This window comes from Rhinolophus hipposideros, assembly GCF_964194185.1.
Source record: "Rhinolophus hipposideros genome assembly, chromosome: 8".
Taxonomy (NCBI): Eukaryota; Metazoa; Chordata; class Mammalia; order Chiroptera; family Rhinolophidae; genus Rhinolophus; species Rhinolophus hipposideros.
In genome coordinates this window covers 28,332,258-28,342,895 of record NC_138054.1, presented here as the reverse complement: position 1 = coordinate 28,342,895, position 10,638 = coordinate 28,332,258, and positions in this window count along the sequence as shown.

Here is a 10,638-nt window from a genome sequence, read left to right as displayed (position 1 = left end):
GCTGCAGAACTGTGTCTGCAGTCCACAGTTCTCAGAACAGCAAATATTCTGTTCTTTTGATCTGATACTGCCTTTTTTCTGCTTGTAGCACCGGGCAGGTGGGGGCGGGGCGAGCTCTGGGAGGGTAGGGAGGGGGCGGCTAGTCTCAGTGCCTAAGGCTTCCGTTCTCCGCTCGGCAGTGAGGGCTTAAACCACCGATTTCAGCCCTCTTCCCTCAGTCTTTGCTCCGAGGTCTGCCGTGAGCGAGCGTTGGGTTCAGCCATGCTATATGCTGCCCCCTCAGCCCTGTGGGCCGTAAGCAGAGCCCTAGCAGTCCGAGTCCTTCCCTCTCCTGCAGCTGCGGAAGATCGGGAGCAGCGGGCTCCGAGCACTGAGCTAGGTCTGCGTCCTATGTCGGTCTCTGCACTTCTCCCTTCCCTCCTCCCCCACTCGCATGATTCTCCCACCTTTAGGTGAATTCAGTAGTGAGCCTCTTCATCTTACCTGTCTGCTGTGCAGGGAGTCCTTTGTGGAGTTATTGTTGTTCGATTAGTTGTAAATTCCAGGGGAGCTTTACAGAGGCTCATCTCACGCCACCATTTTGATGACGTCTCCCCAGAAGGATTTTAAGCCCATCCTCAGGTACATTCAAAGTCTGGATAACCTTACAGAGTCTGCTTGAGACTTTCTCTTTTCAAATCCTTGTAAAAAGTAAAAAAAAGACCATCTGGTCTTTCTGAAAACCAAAGGCTGCAGAGAAAAGTGTAGGCAGATTGACAATGTGCAGAGCACACTTGGCCTTGCATAATGAGACTCATAAACATGGCTGTGTTGCTGGAACTAGTCCTTGGCATTAGGAAATCTCAGGGTCATTCTCCTTCATCCCTGCCTCTTCCTCTTCTTTCACACCTTACTTTTTTCCTTTTCTTTGCTTCTATTTTTTTTTTAATAGTCCAGATGATTGAGGGAAATTTGCCCTGTTCAGAGTCTGGAAAGTCATAAAGGAAACCCCTCAGTTAAACTGAACTCTGAATGTCCTTCTGAGGGCAAAACTTTCCTCCTCCCTCTCCCCCTAACCCTTGTGGTGCTGGACGCTCATTTGGTGGTGCCATTGGTATCAGAGCACAGGAGGATGTCAGCGGTTTGTAGCTGCCCATATTCTCCGAAGCCCACTCACGGGCGGGCCCTGGCTGCCTGCCCGAGTGACGTGGCTGATGGTAGAGACCAAAGGTGCGGAGGAGGACGTGGCTCAGCCCAGCCAAGCGTCCCTGTCTGACCTCTTGCTCTTTTTCTGTCCCCAGAGGAAAGGTGGAGCTTTCCTGCCGCAGAACTTAATTTCCTTTTTCCTTTCTTATAAACGCTGCATTCTTGTTCTACCTCCTAGGGAGAATGGGACTTGAAGTTTCCTATGGACAGTGTTCTGCAGAATCCTTTTTTTTTCTCAAAATTAAGGGCTTTAATGGGCCATCTGTGAAAAATACAAGTTGAAAGCTAGTAGTCAGCCCCCCACCCCTACCCCATGGTACCATTTGTTAGTGTAGTTTGTACTCCCTGCCTTCCCCGGGGTGAGATTCAGCTTCTGGCAGGACCCCAGTGAGTCTGCCATGGTGGGAGCATGTTCACCCGAGTTCACCCTGACTCCACCCAGGGACCCCGTCATTCATCCAACCCCCTTCAGACACAAAGCAAGCACTACCCCGGTGAATGGAAGATGGCTCCCACATGGCTTGTCCAGAGGAACCAGGTGATACAACCCAGAATTGGTGAAAGTCTATGCCCTGTGGGGTGAGCTTGGACCAAAGACAGAAAGGAGACCCAAGGGTGCTGGCCATTTCCTTCCTTTTACAGATCATGTCTAGGTTCAGTGGCTTGATATGCCCTGCAGAAGATGTCCCATGTCACCAAGAAACCAGCTATGTGTTTTATCATGTAGCTATAACAACTCGTTAAAGAGTATTCACTTTCCTCCTTCTCTACCTTGATTTTCCTTTTCTCTCATTTTTTCAACCCTGCCATTGCACCTCCCAAAGAAGCATTAGCAGGTAAGCTTTGCCTCAGATGTGTTCTAGGGAATCCAGTAACAGTGGCCCCCTTACCTCAGAATAACACTCTGGACCATTAATGTGGTTGGATTAGTCCTATGTTGGCCTGGGCAGCTTTATAACCACCTGTCCTAACACATTCGAACACCCCTGAAGGTCATTACTTGTTTCTGCTTTGGAAGAGAACAGATTGAGATCTACAGATCCTGGAAAACATTTAGTCAAAAGGAACGCCATCACAGCGCTATTAACAAGTGGAATAATAATAAATAAAAAAAAGATGGAAACAATCCTAGCTTCCAATAAAACAAAATAATTTTTTGTAAATGATACATTTTTACAATGAAATACTAGACAGACATTAAAAATGCTGCTGACAAATTTGACACATATAAACTTAGTCATATAAACTTATTCATGATGTGTTAATTGAAAAAATTAAAACTAAGTACAGTGTGAGCTCACTTTTACAAGAAACAAATATATATATTTATTTATAATTATATATACATAATATATATGTAATTATATATACATATTCCCCAGAGTAAGTGAGGTTTAAGCTGTATGTTGAATTATGTGTGGGGATTAGCCAAAGAAAAGGAGAAAGTCATTCTAAGCAGAGGCTAGGAGATGTAGTAGGAAGCAGATCCAGGGACTGGAAAAAGTTACATCTGTTGAACGGTGCTGTCCAGCACTATCTGCAATGATGGAAAAAGTTCTGTATCTGTGCTCTCCAAAACAGTAGCCACAGCTACATGTAGCTATTGAACAAATGCGGAACTGAAATTTTAATTTAATTTAAATTTTATAATTTAACTTGAAATAGCCACATGCGGCTAGTGGCTAGTATACTTTTAAAACCACTTTACTGAGGTATGATTAACCTGCATAAAGCTGTACACGATTGCTGTATACAACTTGATGAGTTTGGAGGCAAATACATTACCTGTGACATAATCACCACAACCTATGCCATAAACATCTCCATCACCTCCAAAACTTTGCTCCCGCCCTCGTTACTTATTATTATTGTGTGTGTGTGATAAGAAAACATAAGATCTACTGTGGCTACTATATTGAACAGCACAGCTCTAGACAACATCCGCTGCTAGGTCATTTGCATTGTTTTTTCCCTAGTAAGTTTCACTTTCATTCTAAAGGTGCAAAGGAGTCACTGCAAAATTTCAAACAGAGTAATTACATGAGTAAACTTAGAAAACACATTGCTTGTAGATTTGAAAGCAAAGTAATTTGGCCAGATTTTAACATGCAACATGTGTTTACTTTCCATGACCTTCTTAGAGAAGGTGACGAAAAGGAAGTACATAAAAAAAAAAACATTGCCATAAAATTCACCTTTGGAAATGATCTAGCAGTGGAAACGACCCGTTAGTTAACTACAAATCAATACAAATCGATAAGTAAAAGATAGTCGTCACAGTAGGAAATTGAGTAGATAGCAGTAATAGTCCATTCCCTAGGGCCCACATACAAATGGCCAATTAGACACATAAAACGGTGTTCAACCTCACTAGTATTTAAAGAAGTTTCAAATGAAACTTCTGAATGAAATGGGAAACTGATATTCCCATTTTTTAACAACTAAATTAGTAAAGTTTTATTTTGAAGCCTGTATATTGTTAAGGATATAGATAAACCTTCACTCTCTTAAGTGACTGTAGGAGAACAAATTGGTATATCTTTTCTGGAGGCCAGTTTGGCAGTATCTTAGCAAAAGACTTAAAAATGTTTAAACCCTATCAGACAGCTATTCCATTTCTGGAAATTTGCCATAAGGGAGTAATTAGGTTCTTTTAGCTGGTCCAACAATTAAATCGACATGGGGCAGATTAACAAGACAAAAATAACCCAATTTAATTAAATATGTAGGTACAGGAACCCCACATACATGAGAAAGTCAGAGACCACATATACATGAGAGATTCAGAGACTCACATACATGAGAGACAGACAGGTAAAATGAGGTATATATGACAACCTGAGCTAAGTATGGGACAAGGCATGTTGGGGTTTCAGAGGGAAGGAGGGTAAGAAGAGCAGATATTCAGTAATTAGATGTTTGCCCTATCATATAGATAAGTCATAAAATGTTATCTCAGGTAATAACTCTTATTATGGGCAAGGCCCTAATTTAAATTCTTCTATGCAGTTAAGGATGGTAGTGGGGCGGGGGGCAGCAGAGTTTCTCTTGAGCCTGCAGGGTCTCAATTTCCTTCAGAGTAGCACATCTTGGGGAGGCCTGTTTTCAACCCCTTCAAATGACAACAACCTAACTGTGGTTCCTAGTAGATTTATTAAATAAATTATGATACATCTGCACAACTGAACACTACACAGATATTAACTATCATGTTGTATATAAATACTTAACTGCATGGGGGAAATGTGTGTGATTCATTTTTTAGTGGAACAAAATCAAATCCTATTAGAATGTAAGATTTGAGTTGAATATATTTTTTTTAACGTAGTAATAGAAAAAAAAAACACTTAAGGAATATTCACCAAAATGTTCATGGTGTTTATCATTTAGTAGTGTGATTATGGGTGATCTTTGTTTTCTCCTTCATGTTTCTCTGTATTTTATAATTTTTTACAATGAAAATCTATGACATTGAAAGTAGAAAAGCATTTTTTTTTAAGTTGAGGTTGTTAATTATGTCGGTAGTGTTCAACTGTAACAGAAATAATTGGCAGTATGTAAATGCCACACTTCTGCTACCCTAGATAAAATAATTAAAGTGGTGGCAGGCATTTGCTAGTCTAGACCTGTGGACAGTAGAGCTTTTAAAGAGGCTAAGTGACTTTGGAGTCCTTTCCAGAAACTCTTCCCTGCTGTTGGTAGCAGCAGAAGTGCTTTAATTAATCAAGATAAAATGCTTTCAGCCAGAGATAATTATGTATATGAGGATGTGGCAGCCAGATATGTGGATGGTTTATATAAATAGAAGGAGTTTTCTATTAGGAAGAATCTGGTGGGTTCTTTTAGGAAGAATCTGTTAGGTTCTATCTAAATTTCCTGGGAAGAATTTTCTATTAAGAAGAACCTGTTCTTCCTAATATTTTAACCCAGATGTATCTGGAAAAGAAGAGAGGAGAGTGCAAGGAGAGCTTCAACCAGAAACCAAACAACCAGAAACTTCAGCTAATCAGAAATTTTTCTGCCTTTGATTTTTAGGAGAAATGAGAAATCTCAAGAAAGTGATTCTAAATTGAGAATTGCTCATAATCAACTTTCAAGATACTTATCAGGGCTTTTCTTTACCAGCTCAGACGAGTCTGCAAACTTCTATATCAACGTATGTCATTTTTTTCCAATGAAAATAATTTCTAATGGTGACTCTAAAATTCCAGATTTGTTTTAGTTATAATAATCTCATTATTAACTAATAATTTCATTATTAACTAAAACATTAAATTATGTTCTCTATATGCTACTTATTATGAAGAAGGAAGGGAGGAATGGAGGATAAAAGGAATGAAGAGAGGGAGGGATGGAGGGAGAGAGTGACAATACAGCCTGGGACGACTGTTCCCCCTCCAAAGACTCCCATGTCAGCCTCAGAGATCTGGCTTCCAGGGGTCTGGTACATCTGTGTGTAGTCTGGTCAAATGTCCGGTACAGTAGTCCCCTCTTATCTGTGGAGGAGACATTTCAAGGCCCCATTGGATGTCTCAAACCACAGATAGTACCAAACCCTATATATACTGTTTTTTCCTATACATACATAAGTATAATAAAGTTTAATTTATAAATTAGATACAGTAAGATATTAACAACAATAACTAATAGTAAAATAGAACAATTATAACAATATACAATAATAAAAGTTAGTGAATATAGTCTCTCTCGCTCTCTCTCTCATAATTATGTGATAACTGAGACAGCTACTAAGTGACTAATGATAGACAGCATATATGGCATGGAAACACTGGACAAAGGGATGATTCATGTCCCAGGCCAGATGGAGCGGGACAACGCAAAATTTCATCATGCTGAGAACAGCATCTGCAATTTCAAACTTATGAACTTATGAACAGGAATTCCCATTTAATATTTTCAGACTGAGGTTGACAAGAGGTAACTGAAACCATGAAAAGAGAGACCTGGTGGTGGGAGGGGGAGAACCACTGTATCATTCTCTGTCTGGTATTTCCCCTGGGGAATGAGAGTCCCAGTATCTCATGGCGTCCCTCCTTCTCTGGGTGGCGTGGAGGCTCACAAACATTCCTTCTCCCATTAGTCACTTCGCCTACCTTAGTATCGCAGCAGGAGGATTCCGCTGCTCTGGAATCTCCCTTGATGCTCTTCTGGGATTTGCTGATGATCTGTCTAGACAATTCTGCTCATATATTTCACTTCCAATTGTGTTTAGTGGCAGTAATGATCTCTGTTTCGGCGCTTAGAGACTTTATTAATTAACAATGACATCTCCTCCTTCTCCTCCTGGTTTGCACAGATAGTTAGAGGGAAAAGAAAAAAATAATATTTTTTCATTTCTAAAGTGCCTTGGATGGGTAATGGGGTTTGGGCTTAGAAGTGGAAACAGAGGTTAGTCATTGGACAGATAGATAGATGATGGCAGCAGATTATTATGTTCGAGTTACTATTGTGTGACAAGCTTGTGTGGGGCAGGACTGGGTTATATGTGAGTCTCGGTATACATACAAGGAAAAACAAAGACAGTATAGGAGGCCTGTGAAGTATCATAACTACTTATATTTCTTTTGAGTACATTTTAACTATTTGCGATCAGTAGATGCTGCTATGTCAGAGGCAGTGGAAAACGAATGAGCAATTTCACATTTTTGAGAGGTCAACATCGTAAGTCTAACCCTGCCTCTGGGGGCAGCAGGGTTCATCCAGAAGCTGCTAGATTCCCGGCTCCTATGACTGCTTGGAACCCAGCTGATGTACATATGTGCACGCGCGCACACACACACACACACACACACACATACCTTAGCATGTGGCAAAAACAAGTCAAGAGCAAAGTGTTAGTGCTGCAGGACTGGCATTCATTGCTGCATCAGGTCCCGACATCTAACCGCCTGCTTCTGACCTGTATGTGTTCAGATCTTGGTGCCCGCCTGAAGGAGACTCAGCTGACCTGACATTTCTGTCCGGACATCCAGGAGTTTGACCCCAGCTAGGTTTGCTCCTTGAAACTTGACTTCTGTTTGTGGAACTGTCCTGCCCAACAGACTCCTAATGCTCTCCCGGCCTCTGTGCCCAGTTGCTGCCTGGGTCTGGGTGAGGGAATCACACATGAGACTTGCTGCTCAGCATCACCACTGCACATATCATCACCAAAGGTCTGGGCATACCTTAACAGATACCTTACTTTAGAGTTTCGTTCATTAAATGAAAACACACATCTCCCCAAACTTAGGCGACCCCTCCTTTCCCTACCTGACTATGGTGGTCTTCCCCGGGCATCGGGGACCTCAACTCCTCACTTTTACACACCACCCCTCACGTGGACTAAGAAGGTTCTGCCCTCCGTACATTCCTCATATAGGCTCTTTTCTGATCCTTCCTAACTTGGTTTATTCTGAGCTAATTTACCCTCACCTTTTCAAAACAGGAATACAGATAACTTTGCATGGTAAAGACAGCCTAGGATAACTGTCAATCAAATATCTGTTTCACATAAATCATAACTAGTGAGACAGACTAGGGAGGTGGAAAGGTCACAGGCTTTGGAAAGTGAGAACTGCTTTCCAGCCCACACTTCGGAAGTGTGTGATGACGGACATATTTCTTAACCTCTGTGAGCCTCCATTTCCTCATCTGTAAAAGAGAAATAGTGATTCACGCTTCATAGGGTGGTTAGGAGAATCAAGTAATGTAACCCGGGCAGGCTGCTGGCAGGTAAGACAAGACTTCTAACAATTTAATTGTTTCCCCCCTTCTCCTTGTCCTAACTTATCAATAGCTATAAACAGATACCTTGGAGAATTCAAATGTACAGTATATAATATTTATGTAAATTCCATGAAAGCCAGAATGTGTCTGTATCCCCCAAGGCCTAGAGCTGACCAGAGTTGATGTTCAGTAAATATTTGTTGAATGAATGAATAAATATGAATAATTTACATGATCACACTTCCAACTTCTATTGTTTTTTGGACGCTGGTTGATTACCTGTGACATAGAGTTTTCACAGAGTGCTTTCTCTGCCTTTGCTTGGGGAAATGACTAGTGTCTGCTCCTGGTTGAATGACTTAGCCTAAGGGTACGTCATGTGAAATAAGTCCTTTTAGACGAGCCTGTCGCCTGAGTGACCATCCTGCTTCTGCAGCATGCACTCTCTCTGTACAAGAAGGCAGGCGGCCATTCTTTGCGGTTCTCTTAGCCCAGTTCCTGGCAGAGCTTCTCAGTCAGGCAGAGGGGGAACAGGGAAGCTGGGGTGTCCTCTGTGCTCTCCCCTTGGCCCAGGTCCATTCTGAAAGTGAGGAGAGCCCTGAACTCAGGGCCAGTTTATCCACTAGGCATGGAGGGCCTAAGGTTCATGATAGTTTTAGAGGCCCACTGTGGGGACAGAGTCCCAGAGAGCAGTTTCCAGTCTCTCGGCATCACGTGGAAAGGTGCTGACTCAGGTAGTAGATGGCTGTCAGCTGTGGCTAATTGACCATCAGCTGTTACCAGTTAGCCAATTAGCCACTGATATAACTGCCGTGGCTGCGCTGGTGAGTTCAGTCAAGGGAGTCGGGAGTCCAGTCGAGTCGAGTCGGTTGGGTGGCAGGCAGAAGCGGACAGCAGGTTTCAGGTCGTGTGACTTCAGCCTCCAGTGAGACTATAGTGGTATGACTCCCCTACTTATGGCTCCGTGGGTGTTCCTTTTTGGCTATATCTTGTGTTCTTATGTGGGGAGCGGGAGCAGAGACCCCGCAGGCCACCCCGCACGACAAATAGCCCAGCGAGCAGGGTCTCCCTCAGGCTGCCCACGACGGTTTAATTTCTTTTAAAATCAGAAGAAAAATGAATGTAATAATGCTTACATAATAACGATTGCAGCCTGGATTATATTCATCTTTATTATCAATACAGTCATAAAATGTACTTTTTATTTACTTATTTATTTTATGGAGAAAGGGATTATGGGGACAGAGCCAGGAGAGCAGTTTCCAGGCTCTCGCCCTCATGTGGAGAGGTGCTCACTTGGGTAGTAAATGGCCATCAACTGTGATTGGATGGCCATCAGCTGTGGCTGGTTGGCTGTCAGCTGTAACCAGTGAGCCATTGGCCGCTAATATAACTGCTGTGGCTACGCTAGCAGAAAATGGGGGCTAGCAAGAAGATGGTGGCTGAGCTAGCAAGCACGGATTGCAGTTAACAAGTGAGATTGGTTGGCAGAGCGAAGTGGACGACAGCTTGTGGATACTGTGGCTCCTGCTTCCTGTGTCTCCAGCCTCCAGTGAGACCATAGTGGTATGACTCCCCTACCTATGGCTCTGTGGCCTCACCATATCCTGCATTCTTATGTGGGGAGGGGGAGCTGAGACCCCACATGACACCCTGCATGACAGGGACCTATAAAGGAAGAAAACAGCCAGAGCCCATGAAAGTCGTAGTGTGGCCCTGGGTGTCCTGAGCAGAAAGCAAAATTCGCCAAGCATCCATGCTGCCTTGGGAGGGGCTGCTCCCTTAGGCTCCTTCCCAGAGCAAGCTTTGCGGGGAAGAAGGCAAACCTTTGTTTGAAGGCAGTTGGGCTTCCTAACCTCCCCAGCCTCTTCAAAAAGGCAGATTCTAGTACGGTATACCCTCTCATTCCTGGATCCAAAATGAGAGAAACAGCATGCTCTTACTCTTTCTTCTCCCAAATAAGACAAACCCAGGTGTAACCTCAGCCCCTGAATCTCAAGTAAAGAAAGCTCATCAATGACTTCATTTCCTTTTCCTTCAACAGTCAAGATCAAGCATGACCTCCCCTCAAACCCAGCAAGATTGTGCTTGATGTCACTGCCCATCCCCCAGTGCCTCACCCCTGGACAATGACACACTTCCACCCAGACTGCTTCTCAGAAGAGGCTCTGCCCTTAGGGTGTGGGTGTCTGGCTGGATGCAGCTTCCTCTTAGCCACAGGGCAAGCCCTCCAGCTTAAAAGAGCTCAGAGTCAGTGAGGAGTGACAAACTGTGACTCAGCACACCATGGCAGATGAGAATTTATTGAAGGTTCAATGTGAAATAAGGAATTTTTAGGCAAGACTGGAGGGCAAGATGAGCCAACTCAGGATGAGAAACTAAAAAGCAAAATGGGAAATCCAGGGCTGAGAAATTCCTAGAGAAGTATTTATAACTTTGGCGGAGAGAAGGTTGCTTTAGTTGACAGGGCTGCTAGGCAGGGATGGCCTCAGACCTGCAGCAGCTCATGACCCTGCAAGCACTCAGAAACCTGGCCATATGTCTGTCTGGGTTTCCCAAATGTCTTTCTGACCTCCTCTGCAGGCACTGGGTCCTCCATTTATAAAAAGGAAAATGACGAGCCCCTGACAGGTGGGCCAGCCCAGGTGTGCATGGGGAACTCAGCATCCATGAGCAATATTATTTGCATCTGCAGCCCAGATTTAATTCACGAGAAAGGAGCAGGAC